The sequence below is a fragment of the Camelus ferus genome, chromosome 25 (assembly GCF_009834535.1).
Source record: "Camelus ferus isolate YT-003-E chromosome 25, BCGSAC_Cfer_1.0, whole genome shotgun sequence".
In the NCBI taxonomy this organism is placed as follows: domain Eukaryota; kingdom Metazoa; phylum Chordata; class Mammalia; order Artiodactyla; family Camelidae; genus Camelus; species Camelus ferus.
In genome coordinates this window covers 9310026-9335636 of record NC_045720.1, presented here as the reverse complement: position 1 = coordinate 9335636, position 25611 = coordinate 9310026, and the positions used below count along the sequence as shown (strand labels likewise).

Below are 25611 nucleotides of genomic sequence, written 5' to 3'. Positions count from 1 at the left end.
TGCCATCTAGCGGCCCATTGGGGGTCCTGTTGGCAAGAAGCCAAGACAGGACTGTGGAGGTAGAGGCGGCCTAGAGGTTTCCCCTAGGCACCGTGGAAAGGAACTTAAACACCAATCAGTCCACCCCCTCGTCTTCCAGATGGAGAAACTGAGTCCCAAAGAGGTGAAGTGGCTCGTCTGAGGTCACACCTCTAGCCCACAGGGGCCCACATCTCCTGGATTCAGGTCTGCGCTCTGCCCCACCCCCACGGGGTTCCTATATGAAAAGATGAACTTGCCGCGAAGCTGGCTTGGAAAAAAGAGCTTCTGTGAAGCACCCCTTCCCTCCCCATTTTCTGTTCCACCTCCTTCCTTCTGGACCTGGTACTGTCTTCTCCTTCTAGAACCCAGGTGTCTTATGCTGTCCAGCAGGCCCTTTCAGGGAGACAGTGTTGAACCATTCACTTGAAGGTACTGGCTTGCATTTTTATGAACGTGGAGGCCAGGGCAGATCCTGACCAGTAGACCTTCAACACGCCCCCTGTTGCAGGTAGGGAAGCTAAGGCTCTGGGCTATCCAAGAATTTGCTAGGAGAAGGGGTTCCCAATGCGCCTGACATTAGGATCACCTGGGGATCTTGTCCAAACTCCAAAACCCAGGCCATCCCCCAAGTCTGCTCAGTCAGAATCTCTGGGAGTGAGAAACACACATCAGTGGTTCTTGAAGCCCTCCCCCCGCCCCAGGTAAGCCCAATGTGCAGATAAGCCTGGGAGCGGCTGACTGCTGTTCTTCAGCAGGTGAGCCAGCAGGGCCCCGTGTCTTTCAACTCCCAGGCCTTTGAGGAAAATTGCTGCCCACATTTCAGTGGTTTGCATCACATATTAAAGATTTTCGCCAATTCCACGTTCTAACTGTATTCTTAATAACATTATCAGTGACCCCTTCTCTACTTACATCAATACACTTTTAAAAGGACTCTGTTACTTTCAGAGATGGAAAAACATCATTACTTGCCATGAAACAAAAGGCAACCACAGAAAGAGATACACTTAAATACAAACATTAAAATAAAAATTTACATTCTAGTACAAAATAAAGTTATTTCATTTCCCCAATTTCAGAGCCATTTTTCAGTTAGAGCAAAGAAAGTTACGCCCTCTCTGCTCCCAACAAGACTGAGGGAAATGTGATAAAAACACACTTCGGAGCAGCAAACACGTGTGTTCAGATGATGCCTCTGTGTCTGTGCACGCCGTTTTCTTGCTCTTTCTGTCTCCCTCCAGCCCTGCTATGGAGCTTGGGGGAAAACTCCCCTCAGGATCCTCTGTGTTGAAAGTCCTAAGCGCAGGGACTGTGGGTTCTCGGCCAGATTACAACAGCATCCTGCCCACGGTCTTATCCAACAGCTGGGGCGCCCTCGCTCATTACTAAGAGCAACAGACATTTGCTCCAGCCCTTTCTCGATTGGCTGGCCCACCTGTTGGAGTGGAACCGTCAGCTCCCTGTCCCCCAGCCTGCAGACCAGCCTCATGACCCACACTTCCTGCAGGTGAGTGTCACCAGGCAGCCTGCTCAGAGCACAGCTGTTTGGCACAGGCAAGCGGCAAATGTGGAGCCCCAGCCCCAACTGCGCCTGGCGGCAGCATCCTCAATCCCACTGACCCACAGGCGGCTGACAGCGGCTGTCTTAATTGAACAAAGAGAGGGTTAATTAGCAATGGCTGGGGATGACACAATTTGCGTCTGTTTTGAACATATTGGGGACTTGGTCTTATTAAGCAACTACCAGGAAGTAGATGGGTTCTCCAGTTTTTTTCCCAAAGAGAATCCTGACCTGCACACCTTTCAAAGAAACTTTATTTTTTAAACAAATGACCACATTAACATCTAGTCCATTTCTATACTGAAGAAAAAGCAGAAAAGAAAAAGGAAGTGAAAAGCACTGCGAGTCCCCATGTCCCACCACCTACAGAAAAATCATAACTAACCTGACAGTGATGATCCTTCTCTGTTCATTGCATACCTCATATTACATTTTTATGCAAGAAGAGTTCATACAAAACATGCTACTTTGTATCATTTGTTTCCCATAGCAACATATTACAACCATCTTCCTAGCGTTCAGTGTCCCTATAGGGCATCAGATATTCCATCAAATATTCCATTTACAAATAAGATTAAGATGAAGAAAGCAACAGAACTCATGTCCGAGTACCCTAAACACTGGATATCACATCACCCACTTTAAAGATGTAAAAATGAAGGTAAAGGAGTAGCCAGTTAACGGTGGAAAGGAGATGACAGATGTTCATCTGCCTGGTTTCCAACCTAGACTCCATCTAACATTCCTGTGTTGCCTTTGCATGCCTGATTATAAGACTCACCTTGGAAACCTCCTTTTTTAAATTGAAGCATAGTCGATTTACAATGTTATGTTTATTTCTGGTGTACAGCATAGTGATTCATTTACATATATATATATATATATTCCTTTCCATATTCTTTTTCATTATAGGCCATTACAAGGTATTGAATATAGTTCCCCGTGCTATACAGTAGAACCTTGTTGTTTACCTATTTTATATATAGTAGTTAGTAACTACAAATCCCAAACTCCCAATTTAACCCTCCCCATCTTTCCCCCTAGTAACCATAAGTTTGTTTTCTATGTCTGTAAGTCTGTCCCTGTTTTGTAAATAAGTTCATTTGTGTCCTTTTTTTTTTTTTGGATTCCACATACAAATGATATATGGCAGTTTTCTTTCTCTTTCTGACTTAGTTAGTATGACAATCTCCAGGTCCATTTGTGTTGCTGCAAATGACATCATTTCATTCTTTTTCATGGCTTAGTAGTATCCCACTGTATATAAACATATATATATATATATATATATATATATATATATATATTTCTCACAACTTCTTTATCCACTCATCTGTCAGTGGACATTTAGGTTGCCAGGAAATCTCCATTGTCAACATGTAACAGGTATGATGATAAACTGGACTCCAAATGAGAGCATAAGAGCCCCCCAAGGTGGCTGAGGACCATTCTTCAAAAGAACAAGGTGAGCAGGATTCTGCCTCCAGCAGAGACCAGCCATAGTTATACATGGCTTCTTGCTCCGTCAACAGCGTACAAGTCAAGACTGGGAAAAACTCTGGACTAGATATCAGGAGATCTGGGGTTTGTCTCACCTCCTCCATTCACCAGCCAAAAAGTCCTGACCTTGACACTCAACTGACCTGAGCCTCAGTCTCCTAATCTATATGCTGGGGTAACACAACCACCCTGCCAAGCTCGCAAGCTTCTAAACAACAAATGAAACAATGAAGTACTTTGCAAACATAAGAGAACTGACCATTTCTGTAATGGGTTGATCAACAGTAAATTCACCTAACACTTGAAAATACATTAAAGAATTTTAAATAGGGAAGGAAACTCTGAAGCCAGCTAATTTTAGAAATAGGGAAACTGACTTTCGGAGAAGTTGGGAGCTTTGTTCAGTTTCACACTGAGTTATGAGCCCAGCTAGCACTGGAAGCCAGCATTGGGATTTGCACTTTTAGAGCGACGAATGCTCCAAACATGCTCACAAAAACGCAGTGAAGGCAATTCAGTTCATTTCCTTTGATTTGGGTTTCCAAAAAATGAAGATGTACACTTACCTCCTCAGACACTGAGTTACACCTCTGATTTATTTTAACCTAAACTTAATTTCTGTAGATTTTGAGGGTTCTAGATTCCTTCCCTTAAAAAATAAATTTTTTAATTAAAAAAAAAAAAGCTGCCTGAAAAGAATACGGAAAATCATAGAGAAACACAGGTCTTGGGTTTTTCCGCATGCTGGGAGCTCTCACACCAGGTTCCAGATACAGTGTTCTCCTGAATCTGACCTGAAGTCACTGGGTCAATTGATCACGTCCCAGGAATTTGGAGAGCTGCCAGGACTAGCAGAATGAGTTACAGAGTCACAGAGCGGTGCGGCCCCATCACAGGAAAGTCACTTCCAGCTTGGAACAGACTGCAAATTCCTGCCTTCTGAGTGGTGTTTTGGATGACTGGGAGCTGGCCTGTCTGTGGGCAGTCACCAGAGCAGCAGAAGGAAGTCGGGGGAGCAGGAGCATTCCTACTCCTTGCCCGAGACCCACAATCACAGACGAGAATGACTTTCTGGTGCTCCCCCAAGCCTTGCCTTGACTTAAGGTTTTCGATTTTTTAAAAAAAATGCCAAATTTCCACTTGCCTTCCTTTTGAAACACAGAAAGCATTTGTCCTTTAATCGCACCAGAACTCTCCTGTCCCAAACTGGAGTTTTTCCAAACTGGCTGCATCGCAGCAACGGGGCTGACAGAGCTTCGCGGACACATGTCAGAACCTTCAAATGCTCACTGCGTGCTGAGCCCTGTGCTAAGTGTTTTGCGTGCCTCAACCCATCTGATGTCACATTCAACCTCAGGAAAGGGTACCTGTATCACCATTACAGCCAAGGAACCTGGAATGGTTAAGTAACCTGTATAAAGTCAACAACTGGTAGGAACTTTACCAGGTTCGGTCTGACTCCAAAGCACAAACTCTAAACAAGCTGCATAGATAGAGCCTTCTCACCGCCGCCAGGCAGAAAGACCATCAGATCGACAGAGGAGCGTTGCAGATCTGGCCTTCGTTTTGTTGGTTGCAAGGCCGGCCCACGTTCCCAAGTTAACAAGGTTTTACAGCCCTAACTTCTGGAAAGTCTTCCTTATGTCAAAATGTTTCGTCACCCTAATTCCTGCCCCCTGCAACCCACAGTCCTCCGAATTCCCAAACTCTCCTCTGAGAAGTCAATCTCAGGCCCCAGTCGCATGAAGTAGATCCCACGACATCATAAAGGGACTTTTGTCTAACTTCCATCCTTCCATCGAGGTGTCAGCGGTGTTCCTTGCTCTAATCTCAGTAAAGAGCGTGACTGTCCTCTATTTTGTGCTGCCCTCGCAGTTACAATATGTGCTTACAACGGCTGGTGTAAAAGGTGATTAGATTTTTCCTAAAATCCTAGAGCTTGAAAGGGCTTGTAAATTTTATCTTTTACTTCCTCCTGCCTTCAGACAGAACCCCCCTGAATCAACAAAACACAGAAGCCCGCCGTGAGATCTGCAGGAGGAGTGAGTGTTAGTGACCTGGCACGTGAATGGATTCCTGCCCAGTGAACGACAGGAAAGAGCTGCTCTTTTTGTCTGTTTTATAAACTTGGAATATGCATTCGATTCTTGTTTGGAAAAAACCTTTAAACCATTCTGATGTTTAAAAAAAGCAAATAAATGCTTAAACCACTGATACCACACATTTACTTTCTAGGCAGGAAACAGGTCCGAAGAGCCTGAGTGGCGGGCCTGGGTCACACTTCATCCACGGCCCGTCTGCTGCAGCAGCCACGGCCTCGGCCACCTGACTCCATAGCTAAGGCCTCAGAGAGCTGTCATCATTGGCCCCCGTGCTTCTTTCCGGGTACAAGAGCCCCACACCTGTCAGGAGGTGCCTGCCTGGGATGAGAGAGGATGCCCGGGCAGTGCCAGCAGCCCCTCCTCTGGAGGCGGCCGTGGTCTTGGACCGGGCAGCCCGGTCTCCAGGCTGTTGCTGTGGGAGGTGGTGTCCCAGGCTGGGAAATCTTCCTGCTGATCAGATCTTCCTCTCTGCTGTAACTTTTTCCTTCCTCCAAGCTGACACCCAGTCCTTATCTCAGGTGAGGCCACGTCCAGGGCGCAGGACCGTTGAAATGTTTCTTGGAACACAGTTACAAGGCTCATGCTTTCATGGAGAAGAAAGCGAGGCGAAAAAGGCACCCAACGATCGCCAAGCTGGTTCTAAGAATGAGTCCTTATCTGCTCAGGCACAGCTCTGGCCCCGGGGGCTGGTGTCAGCTGTCAGTGGCGCAGCGGGGAAGGAGAGTGTCCCACACAAAGGTAAAGATGCAAAAAACAAAACTTATGAGAGAGCTGGGACCTTGAAGCCGTGGCTGCACCAGGCCGAGGTACCACCATGGAAAGACAAAGAGGTGTTGGAAAATTCGAGCCCGGCGCAGGCTCCTGGAACAGAGGGATTGCTCAGCAAACACTGGTCAAGTTAGAAATGTCTGTGCAGGGTTTTTCCTCAAGGAGCCCCTACTGCAGTGAGGGGGACGCTAGGTGTGTTTGAAAAGCTAAGTGGCCGTAAGTTTCCAGTAATAGTTCCAAGCAGAAAAAAAAAAAAAGAAGAAGAAAGAAAAACAGGTGATACAAAATACTACATGGCCAGTGGCTAACCAGATTCTAAACAGTGGACTCAGTAATTACTAGAAGAGCTCAGAGGGGCGGTTCAGGCAGGAAGGCCTGGCAAGACTTGGCTTAATAATATCCATCATTGATTAAGCACCAACTACCAGCCAGAGTCTAAGGATTTTACTTTCAAGAACTCCACGAGGTCTGTATAAATATCTCCACTTCCATGTCTTGGCTACTGTAAATAGTGCAGTGAAATTAGGGTGCCCATCTTGGTCTAGGAAGATGTTGCGTGGGATGGAATGGAATATTAGCCAGCCATAAAAAGAATAAAATATTGCCATTTGCAGCGAGGTGGGAGACATAGCTCAATGGTAGAGCATGTGCTTTGCGTGCACAAGGTCCTGGGTTCAATTCCCAGTGCCTCCATTAGGAGGGAATAGAGAAGAAGGAAAAAAAAAAAAAACACATGGACAGACCTAGAGGTTATCATATTAAGTGGAGTAAGTCAGACAGAGAAAGATAAATATTATCTCATATAACTTATATGTGGAATCTTAAAAAAAAAAAAAAAGAATGAATCTATATACAAAACAGAACAGACTCACAGACATAGAAAACAAACTTGTGGTTACCAAAGGGAAAAGGGGAGGGAGGGACAAATTAGGAGTACAGGAGTAAGAGATGGAAGTCACCATACATAAAACAGATATGCAACAAGGATTTACTGTAGAGCACAGGGAAGTGTAGTCAATACCTTATAATAGCCTATAATGGAAAATAATCTGAAAAAATGTACACATATAACTGAATCCTACGTACCTCAGCTATGGAACCAGAGCGGGAGTGAGGGTCTGAGTCCAGCCAGCCCTCTTCCGGAGTTTCCTCCACTTTAAACAACAAGGAGGATTTGGATCCAGGCAAAAGGAAGGAGCACTCATTCCAGGCAGGTGAGGGGAGCACCTGACATCAGAGATAGGAAAGTCAAAAGCACACTTGAGGCCATTAACAAAGAAGGACTTAGCCATTTCTAGAATGGGTAACATCATATCATCTCATTTAACTCTCACAATAACCCCGTGAGGTATGAAGCAGCAGCATTCCCAACATAGGGATGAGACTATAGAGGCACAGAGAGGTTAAGTAACTTGTCTCAGATCACACAGCTGGTACGCGGCAGGGGTAGGATTTGAACACAGTCTGCACTGGAAGTCCATGCTCTTAGTCATCACGTTATAGTTGGAAGTCTTTGCTGTGAACAGGATGAGAAGGGCTGGCTTCACTGTGGGCATGGCCTCACGTGGCAAGTGTTTGCACTTCACCCTTCTGCAGAGAAATAATTGAAATTATAATGAAATAATAGCCCTAATAAAAAGAAAACAGCATGAGAGCAGAGAAGACCCCTCCGCAAGAGCAAAGTCCAGACAGGAAAGGGGCAGCCACCTGTTTGCCTCTTGGAGTCCTCTGCATCTTCCGCTTCCGTAACAATCCTGAGATCAGAGCAGAAAGGATCTCTCTGCTGCGGGGAGGACCAGCAGGAAGAAAGGAGGGCCAGCCGGGCTAGACGCAGGATGCAAAACGGGAGGCTGCGGGGAGCCTGGAAATATAGAAGAGGAGCATGAGGAGACAGGAAAAGGAAGCATCAAACGTATCTGCTGGACGATTTGAAGAAAACAGTTGATGCTGGTTGTGGCTGAGTCCAACCAATGCTGGATGCATTTTCTGACCCACAACACAGGCAAAGAGGTCCTCCCAAGAGGAATGAAGCAGAACGTCTGAAACTCCTTCTGCCCTGGAAAGTCAAGGACAGTCTGTCGCCATGTTCCTGCCTGTCCCCTTCTGTGTGCCCCTGGGAAAGGATTCACTGGCCCAGACGAAGGCCTGTCCAGTGACTTACTCCAAGGAGAAAGACAGGACGGGAGGAGCGGCCACAGACGCAGTCCCAAGAGCCTCCAGACTCTTCGTAGACTTCCCCGGGAGGTGCCCCCAGCATCCACAGGGGCTTGTCCTATGACAAGGAAATTTCATATACAGTTGACCCTTGAACATCATGGGTTTGAACTGGGCAAGTCCATTTATGCAAGGAATTTTTTTTCAATAATTATATTGGAAAATTTTTGGAGACTCACAACCATTTGAAAAAACTCACAGATGAACCACATAACCTAGAAATATTGGGAAAAGCTAAGAAAAAGGTATGTCAGGAATGCATAAAATATATGCAGATACATCCAAATATGAAATATGTGCTCATCGACCGTTTATGTTACCGGTAAGGGACTGAGCCCCGGCGTGACTCCGTACCTTCTCGTGGTCACACAACTACTAAGGAACAGGCTCCAAACTGGACCCTGCCGCCTCTTTTTCACGAGGAGAGGAAGGCAGGTCACGTGTCACCAGTTCACAGGTGAGGAGATCAAGGCACTGACATCCAGGCAGGCAGATGGCAGGGCGAGGTGAGAACCCCGGGCCCACAAGCCCCAGTTCCCTGCGGGTTCCGCCTCCCATAGCCGCACTCGGCTCACTTGGTGTTTCCCTCACCGCATGGCAAGTTGCTTGAGAAAGGGCCCTGATGGTGCCCAACACCAAGGCTGGCCCCTAAAGACACAAAGCCTGTACTGCTGGCTCGCAGGGTGAATGGCCTGTTGTAACGCACCTCTTCAGGGCCAGCTTTTCACATCTTCAATCCACCCGTCATGCTGTCTCCAGGGGTAAAGCACTAAGGCCGTTGCTTCCTTCTTCAACAAATGCAATCCTTTTCCTCCTTTAAGACACAGCTCAAAAGCCACCTTCCCCACGGAACCTGCTGCATTTTCTCCACGACAGTCCCCCTCTGCCTCTTCACGCCGCTTGGCTGGGACCGCTGCCCTGTACTTGTGGGTGTCTGCCCAGTTATCCACTCTCTGAGGTGCTGTCTTATACACCTTTATGTTCTTAATAAATGTGGATAAGAACACATAAAGGAATGCATGAATTGATGGATGGGTTAGTTAATGAATAAATAAACGTGTATTGAGATAACAGGAGAGAAAGATGAAGTTTTGGGGCGCAGGGGTTACATGGTACACTGTTCAGAGGGGGAAAACAGTGTATTCCATGTCAGAGGCTCCAAATGCTACACAGAACTTGATATCTGACTTGCTGTGTGACCTCAAAGAAGTTGCTTCTCCTCTCTTGGACTCTTTTTCCTTGTGGTTAAAAAGAAGGGTTTCAAAAGACTAGAATGGCTGCAACTCCCCATTCTCCGATTCTGTGAATGAAAAGTTCACCCTTGGCAAACCCATTAACGGATGTTTTGCACCTCCACCCTTGAAAACAGCCATTCTCCTCCACAGGCCTCTTATCTGAAGCCACCCTCCTCCGCCTCGTCCCCACCAGGAGCGTTGCTATCTCACAGGGGACCCCCTCCGGGTGTTTGTGAACAAAAGCGAGCGTCTTATCGAGTTGCTCTCTCAGGCACCATCCCGCCCTTGGAAAACATGAATGGATTTGCAGACTGTGTGGCTTCTGATAGTCTTCCCATCCCAGGAATGGCGCGCAAGGCGGCCTCGGCGTTCTCAGAAAGATTGTGCAATTTCATGCTGCTATCGGGGCTGACTGTGGAGGCAGCTCCTAGCCCTGGACCCTTCAGCTAAGTTCAACTTCGGGTCGAGTCAGGGGCCCCCAGCAGTTCAGGGGCACAGGATCCACAAGGAAGAAATTCAGGGACGTTGCCAGAAGCTAACAACAGTTCCCAGCTGTTCCCAGCCGCCTCCTGCCATTGAAGTAGCTGGGAGCGGGGGTCTTCACACAGACGCAGCAGAAGGAGGAGTCAAGTGAACGGCGGTGCCTCTGGGCCAGAGTAGGGGGCAGGCAGCGAGAACAGAAGTCCCTTTGTTATCGGCAGCTCCTGCACAGGAGACCTCCCTCTCCCTGGACCCCCAGGGGACCTGGACATCAGTTGTATTAACGCACTCTCCCCCTGCAGTGACTTGAAAACCTCTGCTTCCAGCTTGCCTGTGGCCGCGAGCCTGACTGACATTCCTTTTGGAATCCATGCTTCGAAATGCTCTTAGTAAAGGTAGTCCCAGAACTGGGCTCCCTCGAGTGGGACTGAACCAACACCTACCTGAGAGTGAATTTTGCTTGGAACCCCCACCCCCACCCCCACTCTTTGGAGAGCTCCTATTCAACCTTCACGTCTCATCCGTGATGTCCCCACTTCAGAGAGGCCTTCCTGGCCCATCCTCCACAAACCAGCGCAGGCCCCTCCTCCCAACACACTCATCCGTTGTTCCTGGTTTTGTTGTTGTCTTTCCTTCTTGGAACTCAGTGTGGACGTGTGCGTGTGTGTGTCTGTGGACATACTTGGATGGGTTTACTGATTCTTGCACTTGAGAGCAGATGAGCCTAGAGTTCCGGGAACCCACATCATTTGCCAGGAGTGACTCTGGTAAGACCAGGAGGTGGTCTTGCTTCTGGACCCTGTTCCTCTGCTCTCTCTTCCAAGCTGGGCACTGGATCGGTCGGAGAAGGAAGCCTGGGCGCCAGCTGCAGGCGCCCACTCTCGCCCCACTGAGCTGGTTTTCACATCCTTCTGGGCCCCAGGGGTTTTACAGGGTTTGTGATGAAGCGGCTTCCTTTGGATGCAACCCATTAGCAAATGAATGCTGGGTCTGCTCTGCTGGGTTCTGTGGGTGCCCCAGGGGAAATACATTCTTGACTTAAAAAGCGCTCCCTCCAGAGCCAAGTCAGGGAGCAGAGTTCCCCCACAGGGAAGCACGGGGTGCAGACTCACAAAAGTGGCTCTGACACCAAGTGGCTCTGTCATTTGGGGCAAGTTACTCCCAGTTCTTTGAACTTCACCTTCCTAATCTGAAAATATAGATTCTTAATGATGATTGTGAAGACTACATGAGATAAATCACACAAAACTTTTTTGGCACCTAAGTCTTCATTCTAAATTAGGTTTCACCGCCATCCCCTCTGGTTTTTCTTTTAATATACATATATATTCCCTTCCATATTCTTTTTCAATATAGGTTATTACAAGCTATTGATTATAGTTCCCTGTGCTGCACAGTAGGACCTTGTTGTTTATCTATTTTATATACAGTAGTTAGTACCTGCAAATCTCGAACTCTCAATTTATCCCTTCCCACCCCCTTCCCCCACTGGAAACCACTGTAAGTTTGTTTTCTATGTCTGTGAGTCTGTATCTGTTTTGTAAATAAGTTTGTTTGTGTCTTTTTTTTTTACATTCCACATATGAGTGTTATTGTATGGTATTTTTCTTTCTCCTTCTGGCTTACTTCACTTAGAATGATAATATCCCAGTCCATCCATGTTGCTGCAAATGGTGTTATTTTAATCATTTTTATAGCTGAGTGGTATTCTATTGTATAAATATACCACATCTTCTTTATTCAGTCATCTGTCGATGGACATTTAGGTTGTTTCCATGTCCTGGCTATTGTAAACAGTGCCATTATGAACATTGGGGTGCATGTATCTTTTTGAATTAGAGTTTCCTCTGGATATATGCCCAGGAGTGGGATTGCTGGATCATAGGGTAGGTCTATTTTTAGTTTTTTAAGGAATTTCCATAATGGCTGTACCAAACTGCATTCCCACCAGCAGTGTAGGAGGGTTCCCTTTTCTCCACACCCTCTCCAGCATTTATCGTTTGTGGACTTTTTAATGATGGCCATTCTGATGGATGTGAGGTGATCTTTTGGCTTTGAAATCTTTGTTTCCCTCCCCTATTTCCCATTCCATACCTCATTTGGTCTTTGTCCCATTCTGTTATTTTCTGACTGTTCCTCATGTGATCAAGGGCCTTAAGATTCTGATCATCTCTTTTGGGGGGTGACTCCCACTGCCCAGTGGTCAGCATGCAGGGGAACCCAAAAGAAGGAGCAATTCCATTTTCCTGAGAGAGTCAAGAGCCGTTGCATAAGGAGGTGACTCTGGCTTCATCACTGAGTGTGAGGCTACCGCGTGGAGGAGTGTGAAGGGCCCTCAGGGGTGGAGTGGTTGGAGCGTCCAGATCAGTGTTGCTGAACTGAAGCTCAGGGCTGGGCCAGGGCAGCAGAGGAAGAGGAGACTGATGGGGTTTCATGGGGCCATGAGAAAGCTCTGGCTATCTCCCTAAATCTTTGAATGCCATCCTATGCCTCTGGGAGGGCTTTAAACACAGGGGAGAAAGGCCCATGTCTGTTTTAGCTGCAGCCCATGCTGGCAGTGGGCAGGATGGACAGGAGAGAAGATAAACTAGCGACGACGAGCCAGTTAGGAGGTTATCGAGGTGAACCCAGGCGGGATATGATAAAGGCCTGGATCAGAGTGAAAGAGAATGAGGATGGAGGCAGGGGATGGATCAAGGGACATGCCTGAAACGCAGGGGTCTTGGCTACTGATTGGGGAGGGAGGCAATGGAAAGACAGCAGAAACCTGTCGCTGAGGTTCTAGCTCCAGGTTTCCAGGGTCACCAGGAACAGAGACGTCGGCTGCAGGAGAGGCACATGCAAAACAGAAAGGAAAATGAGTAGAGTTTGTGACAGGCAATGTTAGAGTTACCTGTGGGACATCCAGGTGACGTCCAAAGGGATGCCAGCAAATGGATCTGGGGTGGAACCGAGACATTCAGATTGGAGATACAGTTCAGGGCACTGCTTGTCATGAAGGTGATTGACAGCATTTGTAAGAGTGGATGAGATCACCAGGGGAATTCACACACGTGCTGCAATTCACAGGACTGCGCGCCAAAATAAGTCAGTTTTGCTCTACGATCATTTTAAAAATAAAATCAACAAAACACACATATGGAAAAAATAGAATCAATAAAATAAAAATTACAAAAACTCCTCCTAGCAACAGTGGAAGCCCCTGTTAACATTTTGGCCTATTTCCATCTAGTTTTTTTTTTCTTATGCATTTTTTTCACCTGGAGTTGTCTGTGCAAATTACAAGTACATATGTAGTCTTTCCTAATTTACATTACATTGTTTAAAAATTCCACCTGTTGAATAAATAAAATGGTGCCAACAAAGGGAAAGAAGGAAGGAAGGAAGCAAGGGGGGAAGGGAAGGAGGGAAGAAAGGAGGGAGGGAGGGGGAAAGGAGGAAGCAGGGAGGGGCCCCTGATATCCATGAACCCAGCAGAGGGGAAAGACAGTATAAACCTGAGAAGAGGGTATGATTTCTTTCAAATTCAATATAAATCCTACCTAAAGCTTCTAAGTATACATCCTTTTGGAAAGCTCTCTCCCCAATTTTCAAGGAAAAAAACAGCTTGCTGATTTTTTTTCTGGAGTGGAAGGAGGTGGCAGTTTCAAGCCACTGACCAAAACTCCCCGCGTGTGTAGTAACATCGTCATCTGCTGGACATGGATGGTATCACCACAGAGCTGAAGCCTGGGAGCCCAGACCGTCCTAACAGCCTAACCCAGGAGAGCCTTCATCCTGTCGCCTCCCCCATCATCTGCCACTCCCATGCCCACAAAGAATTAAGCATCCAACATCACCAGGGAACATAGGGGTCTGAACCCCACTGAATGCAAGGGGCGCTGGACGTGACTGAAGGCAAGTTGGTATGTTGGTATGGAAATCAGGGCTGCCGAGTCCCAAGCCCAGGGTGCTGCTAGCGCGGTGAGACTCAGGTCCGCCACACAAGACCACAGCTTTGCCACCAAGCAGAGGAACATCTGGGGCTCATCAGAGCAACGTTCTTGGTAGTAATTAAGTCGATGGTTACACCTCCAATTGCCAGATCCCTCTCTCAGTTCCTTACTAAGTGCTAGACTGTGTGATTAATTAGCCTCTTCAAACTCTGTACCTTGGCAGAGACTATCTGCACAATGAAGGAAGCTTGGCCGGGCGACGCCTGTCTTGGAAGACCATGGGTCCTCAAGACCCCACTGGGAGAAGTGGTTTGAGGGGAGAGATTTTTCCTTACCCACTTCTATGAGACCACTGGTCTGCTGACACAAGACCAAGCCCTGCCATGTCACCACATTTGAGCTTTGGTTGTAGCCCGAAGATGGGCTGTGTTTTAGTCTCTCTTTGTGTAGGTGACCCACTGAGAGCCCCTGGATGGACGAGGCAGGGAGGCTCTCAAACAGAAAATGAGCCTAGAGCCCCAAACTCCTGGGTTTGGTTTCATGTAAGCCCTGAGACTAATACAATCCTTGGGTCCAGGCTGCAGCCAAGTAGACAGGTGTGGGCCTAACAGCTGCATCCGGCAAGGGAGGAGGGCAGGCGAGAGGTGGCATCGCCAAGCAAGCAGTCGGCAAAGGCAAGGATGAGGGAGAGGAGAGCTCAAGGGACCACTGATACCCCACCAAGTCCCAGGGCACATGCATGAGTCCTGACCATGACTGCACCCTCGGGGGCTTCTTACTAGAGACGCCAGTAATGACTTAGCTAATGGAAACTCCCAGTAAAGGAGAAAAGGCTGAATTTCCTGCTCACTGGCAAGCAAAACCACGGTTAATTCAATTCTTGGGCTGGATTCTCAGTCTCTCTACCACACCTGAGTGTTCCTCTCTTGCTTAATGACTCCATGCAGAGAAACAATGGAGTCGTCAGGTTTTTGGTGTGTTATGCTTTCATTTACAGAGCATGTATATTTAGTGCCTGCGGCGATCAGGCACCACGTGGACACACACAGGGAATACGGCAGTCAGGGAAACAGACTCAGGCTCTGTCCTCCTGGAACTCAGCCACGGGAGGGGCACAGGCTCTGGGACCAGACAGCTGGGTTCCCGTGGGCCACTTCCAACCTGAGTGATGGGGGCAGGTCACTGAACCTCTCTGTGCTGTTATTCCTCACCTAGAAAATGCAGCTCTTAATAGCTCTGACCTCATAAGGCTGGTGGATATTAAGGTTGTAGTTAAGAGCTTACAGCTGTGCCAGAAACATACAAGCATCTAATAAACATAGACATCTATTATCCCCTGACAAGTCCCAAGGGTCTTCATTCTAATGCAGTAACTGTCCTGAACAGTGTGGACCAGAGGTTTGGAAAAGGGAGGAGGTTACCCTGAGGTTGCACTGACTGAAAACATGACTTAGATATTGTGGGAGGCAGAAGAACGGTCCCCAAGACGTCCATGACCTCAACCCAGGGACCTGTGAGTTTATGTGGCTGAAGACACTCTGAAGACGTGACTTAAGTTTAGGATCTTGAGATGAGGCGCTTGGCCTGGATTATCCGGGGGGGGGGGGGTGTCCAGTGTAATCACAGAGGCCCTGACAGAAGGAAAGCAGGAGGTCAGAGTCAGAGAGCAAAGGTGATGTAATGATGGGGAGGCCAGGGAGAAGAGGGGAGGTGCTGTGATTCCTCGGCCATAAGTCAAGGAACTGGGAAGCCTGCAGGAGCTGGAAAAGGCAAAGAGGCCTCTGGAAGGAAGAGAAGCCTGCTGACACCTTGGTTTTAGCCACTTAAGATTCACTTCAGGTGGGGAGGGTATAGCTCAGTGGTAGAGTCTGTGCTTAACATGCACAAGGTCCTGGGTTCAATCCCCAGTCCCTCCATTAAAAATAAATAAATAAACCTAATTACCTCCCCCACCAAAAAAAAAAAAAGAGTAAATGTATTTGTGATTCTGATAGAAATGGCCAAATTGCCTCCACTGGTAAGCAACTTGTATTCCCATCAGCAATGACTAAAAGTTACTACTAAAAAAAAAAAAAAGAATCATTTCAGACTTCTGGTCTCCAAAACGACAGGACAATAAATTAGGATCTTATTAGCCACTAAGTTCATGGCAAATTTTTCTCAGCAACAGTAGAAAACTAATACAGATGTGAATAAGAACATAAGCTTATTTCCTTACAAATGTACCTTTTGAAACATAATGTAATGGAACAGATAAAGCCCTGGGCCTGGGGTTTGAATCCTGCCTCCATACATTACTGTGTGTCTTTAGATAAGTTTCTTAACCTCTCTGAGCCTCATTGTTCCGTCACTAAAATAAACATAATTATTTCAAGTGTTGGCTGCAAAAGTACACAGTGGGCACTCAACAGTTGCATCACTCTTTCCATAAAAAAGTACAGTGCCCTCTCCCCTCCCTCCAAAAGCTGGTCATTTAAAAGCTCCAGCTCTTCCACACTTTAACGAAAGGGATTCACTTGTATGCAGGCCACTGTCCATTTCTAAGTACTCGGCTTCTCACTACTGTTAGAGGTTGGGGCTGACAACCCAGATACCACACGTTTGCCTGAGATAATATTTTGGTTTCTGTTACCATGGCCTGCTGATAACCTGAGCTCCACCCAGCCGGGCTCCCCACCTCCACTCGTTAGAGCCGGAGACCCTGCTGGCTGAGAGTCTGTCCTCTGCTCTGGGGCACCTTGTCATCGGCACACCAATTCACCACCCTACTCTGGAGTGCTGGGGAAATAAGATCAGAACCATCACATGCTCGTTGGAAATACCGCTGCTACTGTTACTGCTACCAACAATGACGACGGCCGGCACACGCTGGCTGCCGGTGCAGAGCTGCAGACTTTGCAGAAGACCATGGCAGGGGAATCTTCCACCCCTCCCAGTCTTTTCCTGGGAGGGAGTTTTAATGAGAAGAAAAACATTGCCTCTGTTAATATAATAGGATGCTGGAATCATGCAGTAAAGGTGGTCAAGACCAGCAAACAAAATCTTGCCCTATAGATGGCTCACTCTTAGACGACAGAGAGTCTCCGCCCCACTTCCTTCCCCCCAACCCAGCTCTTCCCCCACTTCTAGCTACAGAAATGGACTCACAGGCGCTACGGCATTCATTCCGCCCTAAACACAGCCAAAGAGTAACAGGATGGTACTCATGGAACCACAGGGTGAACTCTTGGTGGGGAGTGAGGTGAAGACAGAAGGGGAAAGAAAGAGGGTTATCAGGGAGGAGGGACTCACGGACGTCCACATCTGAATGAGGACTGCTCTCTCTCGCCCATCCACTGGACCCTCTCCGTGCAGAGTCATTTAATTGTGTGGTCTTTATCCTGGTAACAAACCACATCTTACCATCTTTCCCAAGGCTACAGACGAGCTAAGACACTGCATGCATACACCTCGTTTCACGGAATTCTCACAAGAACCTGTCAGATGGTTTTATCATTCCCATAATAGAGATGAGGGTTTGATGCCCAAGGTCAATGTGTCCAAGGGAGACGCACATCAGAGCCAGGATCCAAACCCCAGCCACCCAGGGCCCTCCCTCTCCCCAGGCGCTGCCCTACCACTGCGGATGGCCCTCAATTCCCCTCCCCGCGACAGTGTCCAGAGCCAAGAACATTTCCAGGGCCTCTTCCGACAAGGCCCCGAAGTCCTGGGTGGTCTGGAAACCTTGAAGCAAGCTATGAGCTTTATCCCGGAACAAATGAGGCACGGGAAGGGAAAGGTCCTTAACGAGCTGGAAACAGCTGGGCCCAGCTGAGGAGCAGGATAAAATCAGCTCTCAGTGCAGCACTGCCCTTCCAGAGGCGGCATATCTACCGCAGGGGCTTGGAGGGAGGCCAGGGACGCTTGTGGAGAGCGGGCACTGCTGGTCCGCACAAGTGTGGGGAAGGGATGGCAAAAGACGCGGGCCAGCTGCTGAGGAGAGGTGGCCCTGGGCCAGGAGGGCTACAGAAACGTCCCTGCAGCTCTGGGCACAGACAGCAGCCAGGCTGACCTTCCAGGCCCTCCCTGCACACACAGAGGGTCACACTTCCCCAGGGCACCTACTGTGCGTGGCAGGCACTGTGCTGTGGCTTTCAGAGATGCTCTCAGAGACAGTCAGAGAGTTTCTCAGGGTTTAAAAAAAAAAAAAGTCCCTCTGTTCCCAGCCTGAAACCTTAGGGTTTCACTTGAGTTTCATCTCCACTTAGGGATTCAGCTTGAGTTCAAGTCAGCCCTATCCTGGACCTTTTTCTTTAAACTGAACTGGACCACACAGCCCTGCTCCTCTGAGATTCACATCTCATTCTACATCTTCAGTGTCCATAAGAATCACTGATTTCATAGGTCCAGTTAGGAGGCTGGGAACTTGGATCTTTAACAGGCATCGCCAGATGACTTTTTAGGCAGATTGCCCCAGACCACACTTGGAAGGTGCTGTTCCTTCTGTAGACCACTGCCTCAAAATCCTCCTTTTCTAGACCCCAACACTAGCCTGTGGTACCAACCCCTCTGCTCTCAAAACTCCTGGCTTCTGCCCTGACTTCCAGGCCAGCATCCAGCATCTCCATTTCAACAGCCCAGCGGTACCACCAACACATGGTGGATTGAGTCTGGAACCTCATCAGGCACCTGACTGAGAGAATCTGCCCTGATTCCACTAGCTGCACTGTGCCCACAGGGGGCTGCCTGCAGGAGGACCCTGCCTTGGAATGTGTCCTGCCTGGTGGCGCCTGTCTTTGGCTTGTTGGACCCCCAGCATCCTTTCCTCTCTCACTTGACTCAAGAATCTCTTCTCCAGCCTCAGTGCCTTTTCCCCACCCCACCCCAGCCCCTCCTGATGCAGCCTTGACCCAAAAACACTTCATCATCCAAGCCCGCTCCTTGCCCACCAGGGCTCCATGGCCGGGGAGAGTCCCGAGGCTTCCAGCATTCCTGGGCGCCACAGAAATACGCCGTCTGGCAGAAAGGAGAAATAGAGCAAAGAAGTGCTTTTCCGAGTTTGCAAAGGAAGTAGGTCAAATAGCAGGAGAGAATGGATAGGCCATTGAAGTCTGACACAGGAGCCCCGGCAGGGGGGAGGGGGGCATTTCTTTGAAGTTCCTGGTCTCAGCTTAAATTTGAACATGCATTCTGCATTCTGCGCCATCACAGAGCTGTGTTGATTTGAACACATAATTAATGTTTTAAATCAGTTGTAACTAAGAGGGGGAAGTGAATAAATCCCTCTCATCATGAATCTGGGTCTTTGTCTACTGAATAACTTGATTTTGAGACAGGAGGGGGAGGGGCAGGGCACCCTGAAGGAATGACATATCAGTTGAGGACAGGACAAACTGGTTAGAACCAAGATGGCAGAAGATTCACCGTCCAGTGGACACTGAGCCTCATGGCACGCCCACAGGAACCATGACAGTTCCTAGGCTGACCATAAAAGGTCAAAAAGTGGGGGGAGGCCCGATTCCTGGAAATCCCTGCCCCTTCCCCAGACTAGTTGGAGTAACCCTCCTACTCATTAGCATATAAAATTATCAAACCCATAAAAACTAACAACCCCGCACCTCATGGTCACTCTCTGGCCGTCTCAGATGGCCCGCACTCTGTCTATGGAATGTGCATCTCCCTGAATAAACTAGCTTTCACTTTACTATGCCTCACTCTTGAATTCTTTCCTGCTTGAGGCAAGACCTGTTCTCTGGCAATATCTTGAGAAGTCAGGTTTTGACATTCCAAGACGGTAGAAAGATTCTCTGATTCATCTCTCAGAGATGCCCAGAAAGGGTGAGGCGAGGTGCCTATGGCGGAAGGGAGAGAACAGTGAGAAGCCAGAGGATGACGTGAGCCGGGGTCTCGAGAGCTCCATGGCGCACTTTGGATTTAAAGAGGAGGGAAGTTAAAGGAAGCAAGGAAGGTGGCATTGACACCCTGACCTGTGATCGCTGGTCCCACGGATGCAATAGAACATAAGGGTGAGCACAGCATAAGGGAAGCACAGGAAAGGAGTGACCTCCCCCTAAACCAAAGGAAATCATCTTCCTCACTTCACAGAGAGGAAACCAAGGCCCAGAGAGAAGCAACCTGCCCAAGGGCATCGGCCGAGAGTCTCGAGCCTAGATGAGCTTGGCCTCAGGCTGGGCCCCAGGCCCGGGCTCTGTCCCCTGTGCCACCTGCTCCCAGCCCCGAGCGTCTGCCCTGACGGCACCTGGCTTCTAATTCATCATGAGGCTTCAAGGGCTCCTGTGATGGGCACCAACATGCAGCGCTTTGACCTGCAATAAATCACTGCGGCTAATGGTCCTCTTGTTCCCGATGACCAGCTGCAGACGGCCCTGTTCTCACTCACTCGTGCAGTAACACAGCTGAGGCTGTGGCTCACCTTGAGGGACGTGTGGGAACCCAGAGAACGGAGAAAGCCGAAGGCAGCAGCTGGGCTGGAATTCCCGTCCCCTCTCCCCGTCTCCTTCCCTCCTCCCTCCCTCCCCCTTGCTTTCCTTCTTTCTCCCCTCCTTCCTTCTGGCATCCCACAAATAGGACACCATAAACAAACAACTGCAATGGTAAACAATGATGCCACCACCTCGGTCACTGGGAACATCCCTCTAATGTAACAGGGTCCCTGGAAGGTTCCTAGGGTCTTACACGGTCTGGAAGCACTTGGAGCAGACTTGGTGATGGCCTCCCGTCCACACAGGCAACAGCAGAGATGCCCGTATCCCCAGGTGGTCCAGACTGGGCAGCTCTCTGCTGCTTCTGGGCCAAGCTCCAGCCTTGGGGACCCATCACCAGCTGCCTTGGGTGGCAGCTCCCGCAACAACCAGCCAGCTGTCCCTCACACAGACCTTGTGGCCTCCCTGATGGGCTGCCTGGACCACCACTGCCCTAAATCCTGCAGACTCCTCTCCGGTCCCGAACCTGGGAGAAGCTCATCCAGGTCTTGGGGGCCAAGCTGAAGATTTTCCTTGCTTCTCCTAGACACTGTATCCATTCTTGAGATGTCCCTTCTCCTAAGGACACAGCCTAATCCATTTACCTCTCTGCGCTTCAGTTTCTTCTCCTAGAAAATGGTAGTCCCTACTCACAGGATTGTGGAGAGATGATCTGAGCTGGGGTAGGTAAGGTATTTAGAACACTGGCTGCCGTACGGTACACATCACAGACATCACATAAGGGATTGCTGTCGTCATCAGTGGTACGGCAGCTGCTCCCCCCCACCCCACCTCCCAAAACCGGCTCCTTAGGCTGCGCTAGTGAGAATGTAACAAGGAGAATGGTGGAGGTGAGCATACTTATGCAATCTCCAATGACCAGACCACACAGGGTATATCCCAATTTCAGGGGGAATATTTTAAGAGAAATTTAGATAAACTGAAGGACATTCAGAGGAGATAGATGCAACTGGTGTAGCAACTTAAGACCTTCTCAGATGAAAAAGGTCTGAAAACCAGAAATGGTTCATCTGGAGCAGAAAAGCTTGGAGTGAAGGGGTGGCGCAGAGGAGGGGGGTGCCACAGAAGTGGTCCTCAGATACATAAAAGGGCTGTTTCGCCATCTTCATCTTTGTGTCCCCAGCTCCTGGTAGGATGCCTGGCACTTAGGTCACACTTAAGAAATGTCAGCAAATGACTAAGAAGGCGATCAGGAAATTCACCAGCCAGTGAACACATTCAAAGGGATAACATCTGAAAGGTCCTTGTAGGCAAGGACCTGATAGAAGAAATTACAAGGAAATAATAGAGTAATTAACACAAGGAAATTTTAAGGATCATTTTTACCAAGAGTCAGGGAGTTTTTTGCCCTTGGAGGGATGTCAATTTGTGCTCAGTTCAGGTCGATGAGCAGGACGGTGGTGCTGCCACATCAGAAGACTCGCAGAGGGTTGCCAACTTTTTGCCCACCATGGATATGAAAACAAATCCCAATATCATGTGCTATTGTAGTCATTCTGTTTCTTTTTTTTTTTTTTAAAGCATGTTGACATTTTAACGAGAAGGAAGAACAGGATCTCAGAGTGAAGGAAGTCCTGTCAATTCACGACCTTAGCTCTTTGACGCCTCAGGCTAGTCCCGTCACTCTTCCACGACCCATTGGAAGCCTCACTCGGCAGCAGCAGTCTGAGGGTCGGTGTTTGAGAACGAGAGGACTCAGGGACTTCCACATCCTTTCTCTGCCTGGGCATTTATCGTTCCCGTTTCATAACTGGAGCCAGGCCCCTAGGTGGTACTTAGTATGTGTTTGTGGAAGGAATGACTGGATTTCGTGCAGTCATTTGATATCAGGAGCACCCCTCACCCTGAGATGGAAACCTGCCTGGATGGACACAGAAGCGGGACACCTGTCCAACACCCTTGAAAAATGCATGGAGGAAAAAAGCAATCAAAACTCAGGGGGACAGAGGAGAGTCTCCCGGGCATGGCTCTGGCTGACCTCCGGAAAGCAGGATTCTCTATAGCGCCTGTATTTCCCCCACCGTAAGCGACAACCCTCCTAGTTCTATAGTGTTCAGCAGTCAACATGGTGCCTTCTCGTTCACTCCATCGTTTGTTCATTCATCAAACATTTATGGAGCAGTAACCCTGTACCAGGCTCTGTGCTAGGTGCTGGGAGACAGAGTGGGGCAGGTGCTCCTCACCCAGACTGACATAACCTTCCCTACCTCCCCAGACACAGGGGGCCCTGCTCTGTGCTCCCCTCGCTAGACCGTTAACTCCTACAGAGCAAGGGCTGCATCTTTTTATCTCCGGATGCCCAGCACATTCAAGGATGACGTGATTAGAGGACAGAAAGAACCAAGGTAAGCTCTGCTGTCTCTCAGCTAAGTGCTGTAGCTGTTCACGTGGGACATCTCAAAAATAATTGATTAGATAAGCTCCAGATGCAGGGAGAGCTACACAATTTGGGGGCCACTGCAAAACCGACACACAGGAGCCCTTGTTCCGAAAGGAGGATAGCAGTGCCCTTAGAGGAACTAAAATATAAAGTTTTTTCCTCCCTTTCATGGCCTCTCTTTCAATCAGTCACAGTGTTTTTGATTTGCTATTTAACATTATTTTAAGGAAAGAATTTTGGAAGTAAAGTTATTAGCATGAACTTTACTGTTCTGTATTTCTATTGTGCATGCCAGTTTTAAAAGCAAATATAAACACATTAAACTCTTGTAGTAATCTATAATGAAAAAGAATATGAAAAGGAATACATATGTATGTATATATGTGTAACTGAGTCGCCATGCTGTACACCAGAAATTACTGCAACACTGTCAATCAACCGCACTTAAATTTTTTTTAATGGGAGAAGAAAAGAAAGATTTTTAAAAAATGGATAAGAATACTCTAAAGTCCACCTAGCAGAACAATAAGGAAGATTATTTAATAAAATTATGAAAAAGAAAAAAATAAATAAATGCATTTAACCATCAAGACTCACTGAAATTACACAATTTGAATTTGGTAGTTTAAAGCTCATTCTTACCAGAACTATGGAAACAGCACAAACGAAGTCAACTGTTTTTATTTCGCCTCTTGACGCACACACATTCTGCCCATCTTCTTCCTTTGGTTTACTGCTGACAAGGAAGGACTTGGAGGAGACAGAACTATGGGTGGCCCCATCTTTAACTTTCGTTCTCTGCCATGGTCCTCAGCACAAGTGGGGACTCACACCAGGAAGTGACACACTTAAATACGGATAGGATAAGACTCCTCAGTGGTTCATGCTTCTTAGAACACCATTGCCTTCTTTCTGTGTCCAAACCAAATCCTAGCTCAAACGGAAAGCCTGGCTTCTGGGGGCTATCAGCACCTCCGCTTACTTTGGCGTAGGTGTAATAGGCCGCCTTGTACCCATCTGAGTCGTGCTGGCCTCCCATGTGTCGTGTCCATCAGAATTCGGTGCTCCTAGGGCATCAAAAGCCCTATCTGTGATGCAGCATGAGGCGCGGCGGGCACACCTACTGCTCATGCTCCACTGTCCCATTAGGTCCACTCACAAAATGCAAGGTTAAGGATAAAGTTCAGGATTTCAAGACTGGTTGCAGAGCATTAAACCAAGCACCGGGCCCTTCTAAGAACGGGACCCTGTGTGACTGACTGCACGAGTCACATGCCCACGAAGCCAGCTTTCCTAGATGAGACCAAAGGCTCACAGCCAAGGGAATGGCCCCTGAAGCCGGATGAAGCCCGGCTGGAGCATCAGCAGCTCCCACAGACGAGTCTGTTAGGCCTGGGTAAAGAGGGGGCATTGATAACTTTGGGGAGTCTCCTTAGCCAGGAGAAAAATACTCCAGGTCCTGCCAAGTGAAGGGTGATCAAGGCTCTGTCCCACCCCGGGGAGCTCCAGGGTGAGTCTGGGGTGAGGGGCAAGAGGAAGTAGATGCAATCCGCCTAAGCCCAGCCTCAGAGGAATCTCCTTGAACCTGCACGGGGGGGGGGGGGGGGGGCCAAGAGACACTCCCAGGCCCAGCAGGGCTCAGAGCCCCCGGCAATTCCAGTCCAGCCACGGAAGGGCGTCTTCATGTCCCCCGATGAGAGGTGCTACAGGGGCAGAAATGGGAGGGCACTGGAGTTCGATGGGCCCAGTATTTGTCCCTGACTGCCTCCAGGTGGGTTTCCTGCTATCACAAGGCCCACTCCTGGCCCTGATTCAAGCACTGCCAGATGGAAATTTGGAATAGCATCCTTAACCTACAGCAGACAAAACGGCTGAACTTCCTCTTCAAGCACAAAGTAGAGCTTTAGAACTCTTTCATATGCTGTTCCCTTTGGAACGCCCTTCCCCAGAGAGGGTTATACATCTGGAATAACCCTCTCTTTCTCTTAACTGAGACCTCAGGTTATCGGCAGTGTTCTTTGATCACCAAGTCTAGGGAGGTCTCCCAAGGTTCCTTGATGCTCGAAACGATGTGTTTCTTGCTCATCTCTGGGTACCAGCATCTAACATAGTGCATGAACATGGCTGATAACTAGTAAGTATTTGTTAAATGAACGAATGCATGAATGCTAAATGAAGTAAATATCTTTTTCTTCTCCCCTGTGCATGTAGTTCTTTTCTGGGTGTTTTGCAAATGTAAATTGTATCTCCCATTAGGATGCAGGCAGGGTGAGCATTATAGATTTCTTTTGTTTCCAGCTCAGGAATGCAGTACAGTACAGTGCTTGTATACAACACTCAAAAAATGTTTGATGAGTGAATGAATGAATGAATAAATCACTGAATGAATGAGCAGTTGGGCACTTGCCCAAACTGACTGGACTGAATTGAATTAAGCAGACGTGCGTGTGAAGCAGTGCCACCGTCTCACGACAGCGAACATGTGTTCTGCATTTGTCTGTGGGGCTTTCTGACGCTTGGTTCCCTCACGTCGTCGTCCCCCATCAGCCCGCTAATGGGATCGTAAAGGAAAGGGATTCAGGGTCCTGGGCTTTCTCAGAGTCATCAGCTCAAAGCCCTTTTCACGTGAGTTCCTTGACTGGACCGGGTGTGGAGAGACGAGGAAAGGTGATGAATGGCCCCAACACGAGGAAATTCAGATACCTGACTTTGTTCTTATCTCGGGAAGAAGGCGGCAGCCTGAAAGGGTGGGCAGCAGGCAGACTGAGTCATGATGAACTAAGAAAGTCAAGAATGTCCCTTGATAAATGTTTGCTGGATAAATGAATGGATGTCTCTGTTGCTTATTACCTTTTAAGTGAATAGGGTCAAAGGTTGGTATTAACCCAAGGCTCATGGGGTAAGATATTCTTTGTGACCTTGCAGGAATTATT

The 25611-nt window shown here is 48.3% G+C and overlaps 2 non-coding genes across 2 annotated transcripts; both read left to right on the top strand.

Annotated features, from left to right (window-relative positions):
* The first annotated feature begins 6573 nt into the window (after positions 1-6573).
* TRNAA-UGC lies at positions 6574-6645 on the top strand. The gene has a single exon. It is a non-coding gene; the product is annotated as a tRNA-Ala (tRNA).
* Positions 6646-15659: 9014 nt separating this feature from the next.
* TRNAV-AAC lies at positions 15660-15732 on the top strand. The gene has a single exon. It is a non-coding gene; the product is annotated as a tRNA-Val (tRNA).
* Positions 15733-25611: the final 9879 nt, after the last annotated feature.